Source organism: Miscanthus floridulus, chromosome 12, assembly GCF_019320115.1.
Source record: "Miscanthus floridulus cultivar M001 chromosome 12, ASM1932011v1, whole genome shotgun sequence".
Lineage (NCBI taxonomy): Eukaryota > Viridiplantae > Streptophyta > Magnoliopsida > Poales > Poaceae > Miscanthus > Miscanthus floridulus.
Window position 1 is genome coordinate 49,004,049 of NC_089591.1, and position 10,751 is coordinate 49,014,799.

Here is a 10,751-nt window from a genome sequence, read left to right on the forward strand (position 1 = left end):
AGTTTATGACTGGGTTTATGATAGATGGTTGTACTATCAAGAGGAGCAAACTTGTTTGTATATTGGTCATCTAGTGCCACTCGAGTGATCTAACTTTGCATCATTACTAGGATTGAGTGGCATGGTGAATTGAGTGACTAATCCTTTGGAAAATATTTGTGAAAAGCTAACACACATGCACAAGATGATGGTCACTTGGTGGTGTTGGCACATTTGCAAAGGAGTTGTTGGAGTTGATTTGGATCAAGTAGGAGAAGAAAAGGGGAAGAAAACAACAAGTTTGGGTTGTCCGAGGGTCAAAAAACGCAACCAAACTTATAGCCAACGCACAACCCAGCCTAGAGCGGTAGCACCGCCACCCCTGCAACGTACCCATTTTAGCAGCACCACCCTTTCATATTTTGGGCATAACTCTTAGCTCTGAACTCCGATTTCGATGATCTAGGACTTTTTGGAAGGATAATGAAATGCTATACAAGCTTGATGTGGTGGAAATCAAGTTTCAGCTGAAGTTGGCACCGCCATGGTCACCGGACTGTCCAATGCTTGGCACCGCCATATTTTTCTAGAGAGGGGCGAAAACACGTTTTGGGTGCCGCGGGGGCGCCGCCACCCCTAGGGCAGTGCACCGCCCTCCCTTTTCCGGTGCCAAGTTTGCCAATGACTAGTTCAAATTGTCCATTGCAATTCAACCATTGGGGCACCACCACCCCTTGTCCGGTGCCCGTATGTTGTTGTCCGATGATCGCACAGAAATGTGTTCCAAGGCTCCAACGGCTCTATTTGGCTTGGGGGCTATAAATAGAGGTGGAGCTTGGCCTTGGGCTGTTTGCTGAGCACCCTTAAGCCTTGGTGGCTTGTGTAGGTGTGCTTGGGAAACCCCTAACACACATACGCTTGATAGTGATCATCTGATTGAGTGTGAGTGCGATTATAGTGCGATTGCATCGTGAGGTTGCATCGAGTGGCACTAGGTGTTCAAGTTGCGAGCCGGTGGTGCTTGTTATTCTTGGAGGTTGCCACCTCCTAGATGTCTTGGTGGTGGTCTCCATCGAAGCACGCAAGGAAGATTGTGCGGTGCTCCGGAGAAGGGATTGTGAGGGGTATTGTGCTCACCCTGCAGGAGCCACGAAGGGCTACTCTAGTTGAGCGTGTAATTGAGCTACCCTCACTTGATCGGTGGAGTTCTTGTGGCACCCAACATGTGGGCTTGGTGTGGTGCTAATTAGCCGCCGAACCACCAAGTGAACGGTCGACACAACGGGGACTAGCGTGTTGGCAAGCACGTGATCCTCGGGATAAAAATCACTATGTCTTCCTTGTCTTCCTGTTGGTTTGCATCCCCTTTACATGAGCTTGTATTTACTTTCATATACATTGTGCTTGTGTAGTTGCTCTTGTAATTAGTTAGCTTGTGTAGCTTGCTAGTTACCTTCTTGCTTGTGTAGCATAGAAGTAGCTCGCTTGCGTGACTATTTTGATTTGAGTAACCTTGTTAGTCACATTGCTTAGTTTGTGTAGCTAAGTAATTTGTGCTCTCTCATTTGGCATTAGTTGTCTTGTTATTGAGCATTGCTAGTGAGCTTAGGCTTTGTGCTTTTGCATACTAGTTGTGGAGGAGCTCCCCCATGCTTGAAGTACTAGCAACATATGTTTGTGTGACCTTGCTCCTAGAATTGGTTAGGTGAGCTCTAGCTAGTCCAGCACCTTTGTTCCCTAATTAGGATCTTTATAAGGTGCTTGTGAACTTAGATAGAGGGGTGTAGTCTTGGCTAGACCGATAGTTTTAATTCCGCATTTGTTTCGGTTAGCCGACGCGATTAAATTTAGAAAGGACTATTCACCCCCCTCTAGTCCACCATCTTGACCCTACACGTGGTATCGGAGCTATGTCTCTCATTTGTGGTCTTCACTGATCTGAGAGGATGGCGATTAGTGGGCTAGATGATTGTGACTCACACATTTTTGATGGCACACACTTTGCACGGTGGAAAAATCACACGCTTGATCATTTTCATGCAAAGGGACCTAAGGTTTGGTGGATGGTTATGAATGGCATTTCCCATGTGCTAGATCATAAAAATCTCACCAAAGCTCAAAGGGTTATCTTTGAACTTGATGCACATGCTTATTGCTTTATAATGGATGCTTTGAGTTTGGAGATTTTTTATCGGGTGGATTGCAAAGGAACTGCCCATGAGTTGTGGGAGGCAATCAACCGCCTCTATGGTGATTCATCCACATGTGAAGATGGCAAAGTCAAGGAGGATGATCCCAAGAAGGAGATACATGAGTGCATGCTTGGGATATGAGAGTGATGCTTCTACAAGACCATCACCTTCACCACATTGCTTCATGTCACAAGGTGACACAAAGGTACAAAATGCTAATGTGGTTGATCATGTTGATTCATATGATGAGCTTGTTAGTAGACTTGCTAGCATGACCATGTCTTTAGAAAATGAGAAAGATAAAACATTGAAATTGGAAAATGAAAACTCATTTCTAAAGAATTCATGTGAAGAACATAAGCACTTACTTGATGTTCTTAAATCTTCACATGATGAGCTAAAATTGACTCATGAGAAGCTTCTTGTGTCTCAGGAAGAATTATTAGAACAACATGCTTCTCTCATTAAAGTGCTTTCCAAGAAAATTAAAAATAATGAGAGCTCATCACGTGAGTCAAGTGATCAAACGCAACATGTGACTAACTCTTGTGATGTAGGGAAGAAGCATGTATCCACCTCTTATGATGATTTATTAGATATGCCATGTTCTTCACAAATAAATGCTTGTTCTTCTTCTATATCTTGTGAGACTAACATTTTGAAGAAGAACATTGAGCTCAAAAGAGAAGTGAAAAAATTGAGCAACGAGATAGAGAGGTGATATAACTCAAAAGTCACCTTTGAGCACATGTTGAAGACTCAAAGAAACTATAACACCCTAAATTTTGCTTTTCAAAAGTAGGATTTAAATTGATTTAACTCAATTAGTTGCTTTACTTTATTAGGCAAATAATAATGATCTATAAAAGAATCCTACAATGAAATATAAGGTAGAAACCATGTAATGTTGCATTCATGCTTCTGCATTTTTTTCTTGCTTGCTCTATGTGTGTTTAGGGCCTTTTAAAATCAAGTTTATGAGAATTCAATTCAAAAAGCTACTTAAAATAAAAGAAAAACCATTTCTTTTCTTCCTCTTTTTCTTTTTGGCTTTAGGCCTGTAGCAGCGCAGCTAGCCCAGTAGCCCAGGCCGCAGACGGCCTGCTTCCTCCCCCCCTGCGCGTGCTCAAGCATGGGCCAGCTGGCCCACCAACCGTAGCCCAACCATGTCCATGCCGTGCCGCAACAGCAGCAGAGCAGCCGCGCTCTCTCTCCCGCGCCCAGCCGCTGACGAGCGGGGCCTGCCTGCTGGTGGGACCCACAGCACAGTGTTGTCTCCTTCGTGGAGATGGACACAAGCTCGCCGAGCCACATCACGTCGCGTCCGCATGTGAACCAAGGTTCGCTGACTGCCCGTGCCCTATAAAGGGGATGCGTCAGCCCTCCGCGCCGTATTTCGCAAAACCCTAGCCGCTGGAGCTCACGAATCCCGAACCCTAGGTCGAGTTCTTGCTGAGTTCGCTGCCGTTCTCTGTCTCGCCGCCGTTTTCGATCAAGGTGAGCACCGTACGGCCTTCTCGAGAATCCACGGAACATGCCAGAACCCGTACGTGCTCTCTCTCCCTCTCTGGGTGCGTGCCGCCACGCCGTAGTGCCTCCGTCGCCGCTTAGCCGCGCCACCGTGTGAACCCACACCTCCAGCCACTCTCGGCCACGGCCCAGGTGTGCATCGCGCTCGCCATCATGTATGCAATGCGCTCGTGCACTCTCTTAGTCACGCCGCGCACCGTAGTGCCACCACCATGAGCTCGCCGGCGCCAGCAATGGCGCCGCCATCGCGTCTCGCGCCGCCACCGCTGCTCGATCCACTGTGGACCAGTGGACTCAGTCCACGGCTGGTCCACCAGACCCGGCCAGCCGTAGCCCACCGCATGGTCACCCTATCAATTTTGTAGAAAAGCCCCGGCGTTTTCCCTAAATCAATATGCGGTCTTGCATAGTTTAAAAGTATTTAGATTTAAGCCCTAGACTTTGCTGCTAAGCCCCTGCATCCATCAGTATTTGCACTAGGAGTCCAAAATACACTTTAATTTCAGTTTTAATTGTTCTTAAATACGAAATTAGTTCAACTAAATTACAGAAATGCCATCACTACCTTGTTTAGGTCATAGCTTTCATGTTTTAACTCCGATTTAGGTGGTTCTTGTTCCTACAGTTTTGTCTCAACACGTAGATTAATTCTATGAGCTTGTTTACTACTATTATTTGTGTTGGTGTACTGCTTCTAATTAAATGCTTGTTTGCTTGCATGTATTGCTCCCGTGTGTGATGATTGTTGTGTTTAGAGAACGAGACGTTCGTGAAGGGAGAGGAGCAGGACCCCGAGGAGTTTGAACAACCCGAGTTTGGACAAGGCAAGTGCAAACACCATTTGATCATTTTGTTCCTATACACTAAATACATTTACTTTCATTGCATGTGTTTAAGTACTACAAACCCTAAGGACCTGACTAGCCCTATCTTATATTCCTTGTGTTACCTGGGGGTCTACAGTTGGGTAGTGTAGTTATGCTTAGATGCTCCACCCACATTATTACATGTTAATGAAAGTATTGATGCCTAATGATTATCTTAATAATGATTACTGATTAATGATGATTAATGGTTACTATGGAGATGGAGATGTTGTGATGCTTTCTAGCATCATGGTTAATGTGATGAAAGGGGGAACGGGTACTAGAGCTTGGCCCAGTTTTCCGAGGGGGTACCCGTGTCCACCCTCCCTAAGGACCTATTCATGGAACGACCACCTGGGACATACAGTACAACTTCAAGCCATATGGCTCTGGCTTGACGTAGTATCAGGTCCTCTACTAGTAGCGTGTGGCTTACCTGGTAGGCGTAAGAAAGTAACCTAGGTAACGGATATTAAGTTGTGGTTGTCCAGGTTCCATGGCCATGAGGATGGCTACTAGCGCCTAGGCCAAACCTTACAGGTTGCACTCTATTAGCTGGAACCTATGAAAAGTCTCGTAGTGAAACCCTACCTACTCACCTCGGTTGTGTTTTGGGGAGTCATGACCCTGGGCAAATGGGAATCATGACTTGAAGGGAAAGTGTACACCTCTGCAGAGTTAAAACTGATATATCAGCCGTGCTCTTGGTCACGAGCGGCCGAGACTCTCACATGATTTGAACTTGACTCACTTGGATAGTGGAGGCAGTTTTTGGATTGAGGTGGCTACCTCGTGTTTTGGCAGGATGGCTATCACGTGTTCTTATTGGGGTTACTACCCTGGGGTTTCTATTTGGGGTTGGTACCTCGGAGATATTAATTAATAATGATGATGATGTTTACTAATATTGTTAATTCTACTTCATCTAATTAAGGGTTGGGATATTTTACTCACAGTAGTAACAGGTTGTTCTAATAAAAGTTACCAGCTAAAATTGCTTACCTGCAGTCAAACTGTGTCAGCCATCCTTTTTTATAAGACTTGCATGTCATTACTTTCCGTATGTACTTGCTGAGTTCGACGTGGGCTCACCCTTGCTATAATCACAAATAAAGGGTGCTCGGACGATCAAGATTGGGATGTGGACTTCCCAGAAGATTTACCTGGTTGTTAGGCTCGTGTGTCTCCTGCCATCGACCTTCCTGTGGTGAGGTGGATCTGCTACGTCGACGTTGCCATTTATTTTGTTTTATCAAACGATACTATTTGTTTCCGCTAGAACTTTGATGTTAGACTTGTAATAATGATATGCATGTACTCATTTACGCTTTACTGTATGAACACTGTGTTTTGTACCATTGATGATGTCATTGCATGTGTGTAATTTGAGATCCTGGCACACATGTGATATGCACCTGGTTTGCTCTCTCAAATCCAGGTGTGATAGAAACTATGGTGACAAGAGTGGCCTTGGCTTCAACAAGAAGATGACAAAGGGTGAAAGAAAAAGAGAGAAGAAGATGAAGAAGGAAGCACAAGAGAAACTTTCTCATTTCATGTGCTACCGATGCCATGAAGTGGGTCATCTTCATGATCAGTGCCCTAACATAAAGAAGGTCAAGAAGAAGAAAGAAGAAGAGAGGCTCAAGTGTAACACCCTCGATGTTATGCCCTAAACAAATTACTAAACCATGTCATGAGCATCATGTTTACATGATAATGCATGTGATGGAATGAATAGATGAAGTATTGCAACCTAAAATGATCAATAAAAATGCTAAACGAGAAGCTATTCCATAACTTAGGCAATTATAAAGTAGGGTTTTAAACCAATTTTTATGGAACAAAATACTATAGAACATGTGTGTGATGCTTAAATAAAGTTTGAAGCACAAACTTTGTAGATGACAATGAAATACTTGTTGTGGAAAAATAACATTGCTAGCTAACATTTCTAATAGTCTAAAAATGGAACTCAAAATCAAATTTAGCTCAAGACCTAGAAAAATTCTTAAGTCCAATAATAGTATGGCAATGGTATGTTGGTGAATTAATTCTAGAAAATTTAGCTAAAGGTCAGTGCTATGTTTTTGCTCCTTATGGTAGCCTGATGTACCTCCTTCAACATGGTCAAGGTGGTTTAGCCGCAACCGAGTTGGATTAGTGTTGAGAGACGCTTTAAAATATGTGCACGAACACAGTCTCGGGCTACCTGGCCTGTACGCACGGTCACCACGGCGGCCGCTCTATGTCGCCTCACCATGCCGTGCTTGCCCGCACTGGCTAGCTGAGGCCGACCTGGCTCGACCGTGGCTTAGCTATGGTTAGCTGTGGCTAGCCACTATGCCTATCGATAGCCGCTTGCCCGGCTAGCTGCTGGCCACTGTGCCCCAACAGCCATCGCTGTCGCTCTGTCGATCTGCTGCCCCACCCACTACCGCACGGCTACTATGCTACTGCCCTCCCTGCCTCGCGCTGTGGCGCAGCTGATGCTGCTACTTGTCACCTCACCATGCATGTGGCCTTATCCCTACTGCCGGCACCGGTGCCTCGGCATTTATGGCACTATGGCTACACATGTCATGCTCGGTCGTGGGCGTGCGCACGTTCCTAGTGGCCGTGATGGCCCGTAGCACTTGCACAATGTGTCAACTCGCTAGTGGCCAGTTGTGCCCCGCTAAGGCGAGGACGAGCTGAGCTCTGACCTACCCCATCCCCTCTCTCGTCTCTGCTACCATGGTGGACTGAGCCGCGCCATTAAAACAAGCAGGGAGAAGTCACCATCGCCTGATTCGTTATGTCTCTAGCTCTGCCATCAAACCGCCTAGCCGACCGTTCCCACCCTGCCTTGAATGGTGCCCAGCCAAGTTTCAAATTTAGAGATTTTCCCCACCACCATGCCGATAAGGCCTAGTCTGCCCATCGCCGAGGGCAGCTCCCATCTGACCACCTCAAGCCAAATTGGCTGCACCGCTAGACTCATCTCGAACCCCTCTTTGCCTTGCATGCCTTAGCCGAACCTCTACCACCTCACCATCGTCACTGACACGATCGTGCCACTGCATGGCTCAGCCACACGTGGCCAGCCCTCCACCGTCGTCCTCCGCTCCAACCGTTGCTTCGGCCTAGTCCATGGTAGCCTCCTAATGCTTGTGCGCTAACCAATTAGATCTATAGCTGCCCCAGCTCACTAGAACAGTGGCACCGCCATCACGGATGGCCGTGCACCGCTGCAGCCTTTCCCCGGCAAGTCAAGTCACCCGCACCGACGCTTAGCGTAGTTGCTCAGGTCAGAGATGGTGACTAGCCCGTTAGGTGGGCCGGTGCAGGTCCTAGGTGGCCGGTGCGGCCACGCTATGTCACCATCGCCGCGCCGCCATGCGCTGAGTCGCCGGGGTTGCGCGCGGGGGAATTCTAGGAAAATTAGGGGGTTAAGTGGGAAGATTTGAGAGAGGGGGAAATAGTATTGGGGCTTAGGTGTAATTCAGAAGAAAATTGGGGACTCTTTTGCAAAAATGCTAGCGCGCATGCTTCCCCACCGTGCATCGTGTGGGCCGCGCGTGTGGGCCACGCGGGAGATTGGTTTTTCTTTTTCTAGGAATTTGTGAATGGTTTTCTAATTTAATTCTGAGCTAATCTTTGGTAATTAATATAAATTCATGTAGGTGTCTAAAAATTGTGAAACAAATTTTGTTAGGTTCCTAAAATTGTGATCTATCTGCTGGTGTATTTAGTTCATGTTTATATGTGTTTACACTAGGAGCTATTAAATCATTTGAAAGTGCTTCATAATATTAAGTTAATTATTGTAGGAATTTTTATGGTGAATTGATGATAGTTTTGATCCTAAAATTTTTACAATAGTTTTATTGTATTATTATGTGCTCATTGTAATTTTTGTAGCTTTAGAATAGACTAAGCATTAGGGTAGTTAAATGCTCTTTGTTTTAATATACATTAAATCACTAGTCGAAATAAAGATATATCCTTAAATTGCCAAGCTAAGGGTTTGTTAGTTGAACCCAACACTTTGCTTGATGCAAATGATAGTTAGCTTAGTATCTTAGTCATTAGAGCTATCTTAGTAGCTTAGTATGCATATTCTTATTTTAAGAGTTGTTGTTGCCTAAATGCCAAGTGTTGCATCATCATCGCATGCATGTAGAGAACGAGTTGGCGGAGATCATGACCACCGGCGATCACGAGTTCGAGGAGATCATCGAGGAGTACGAGGAGGAGATTCTCATCTAGGAGGAGGTCCTAGAGCCGCCATTGACTGACTTAGCTGACACCGTGCCAACCCAAGGCAAGCCCCAGTGAATAACCTCTATTTTATAATTCCCCATATATATATGTGTTGTGCATTTACGTTAGAGGGATTTTATGGAAACCACATGCATAGATATACATGTCCTAAGAGTCTTACTAGTGCAGGTTCGAGTAGATGCTATGCTTAGGTCATCGGTAGCGTGAGTAACTTGCTGTTGCTCACAATAGGAAATTATTATTACTCTCATAATAAAAGGATGAAAGGAAAAATGGAGACAAGGTAGGGATATGGTATGGGTATTGGTGGGTGTAACAGGTTGTACCCCGCAGCCAATGGGGCTTAGCTTGGTTACATAGTTTTCCCTGTTCGTGTCGATTAAGGACCGTCCATTGCTGTGGATGGTAGTCAGGTCACAGATTTATTATCCTGAGCACATACTTGCTTATGGGAGCGAGAAGGCTCGTTACGCTCTTATTATGGGTTCCGGCTCTTTCTAGATCGACTAATTGGAGGCAGGGAAAGGTGGAGGTCTAAGCACCATGTTGAGACTGAGTCTCAAGTGTGGGGGCTTGGATTCCAAGTTTGGACAAGGACCTGGACCCCATAACAAGAGTGGAATGGGTTGGTCTTGTTTGTGCCTGGGGTACAATTGCTGCGTGTGTTTTGGGGTACCCAGCTAGGATACATTGGTTCACAAATTGCCATTTCCATGAGATGGTACGACTTGGCTATGGTCTAGCATAGTAGTAAGAACTGAAAGATGAAAGATGGTAAAATAGTTCTGATTGCTTAACCCTTGCTTGAAAGTAGAATAGGTTCTTACCTAGAATGGTTAGCTAATGAAGTAATCATGACTACTAATAAAACTTGACTGTAAGGATGAACTATTAGTAATGCTTTCCGCAAACAAAAAGAAAACAACAAACCCATATTGCCTACCATATTCTTGAGAGTCAGGAAACTATTCCTACTAGTCGGGTAAGTCTTACGAGTACATTGTGTACTCAGGGTTATTTTACCCCTATTGTAGGTGCAGCTTGAGGAGTAGCCCTTGTGTGGAGGATTCTTCTGGTGGGCATAGACGGATCCTTGTATCGTTTCCGCTAGATGTTTATTTTCATTCCGCTGTTTATTTATCGCACTCTGAACTCTGGTATTGTAATAAATAGTTTCTAAGAACTCTTTTTGTATGAAATGGACTAAGTATTGTAAGCCCATACTCATTATTGGATTCTGGATGTAAAACATGGATTGTTTCGAGTTCTTCCTTGGGGTGTGCTCGATGGAACTGTCCGATGTAGCTCACTTTTAAGGTGCTTAGTGTCTAGTGGAAAACGAGCGCCTCTGAAAGTATGTTATTTTGGGCAGTTCTACCACATCAAGCATGTCAAGTGCATCAAGTGCCGCACATGGGGTCATTTTACCTCTATGTGTCCAACCAAGCAAGTGGTGAAGCTACAAGAAGAGCCTCAAGCAAAGCCACTTGAGCAAGAAAAGACACCCCAAGAATAAATCAAGATCAACCATGAAGATGATGGTGACTTGATGATGATGATGAAGAAGAAGAAAACAAGAAGGGGTGGAAGAGCAAGGCATCAAAAGTTAGATCAAGATGCCAAGATGATGAGCAAGACTCAAGATGAGAAGAAGGTGTATGCTCACATCAAGTGCTTCAAGTGTGAAGATATAGGACACTTTGCCTCGAAGTGTCCTACCAAGCTTGAGAAGGAGGCTCAAGCAACTCAAGAGAGGCAAGGCAATGAGAAGCAACAAATGAGCAAGAAAGAAAAGGCTCTAACCAAAAAAATTTACTACTCATGCCGGGAAAGTGGACACATGGCTAATTCATGTCCTCTAGGTAACACTCCTAAGCTTATTTCAATTGATGCAAATATTACGCTTAGGAAGGATGCA

At 45.1% G+C, this 10,751-nt stretch overlaps 1 long non-coding RNA gene across 1 annotated transcript; it reads left to right on the forward strand.

Moving 5' to 3' along the window:
* Nucleotides 1-3,584: 3,584 nt before the first annotated feature.
* Nucleotides 3,585-6,210, forward strand: LOC136496306 (uncharacterized). Its single transcript, XR_010769029.1, has 3 exons — nucleotides 3,585-3,668; nucleotides 4,457-4,525; nucleotides 5,683-6,210. It is a non-coding gene; the product is annotated as an uncharacterized lncRNA (long non-coding RNA).
* The last annotated feature ends 4,541 nt before the right edge of the window (nucleotides 6,211-10,751 follow it).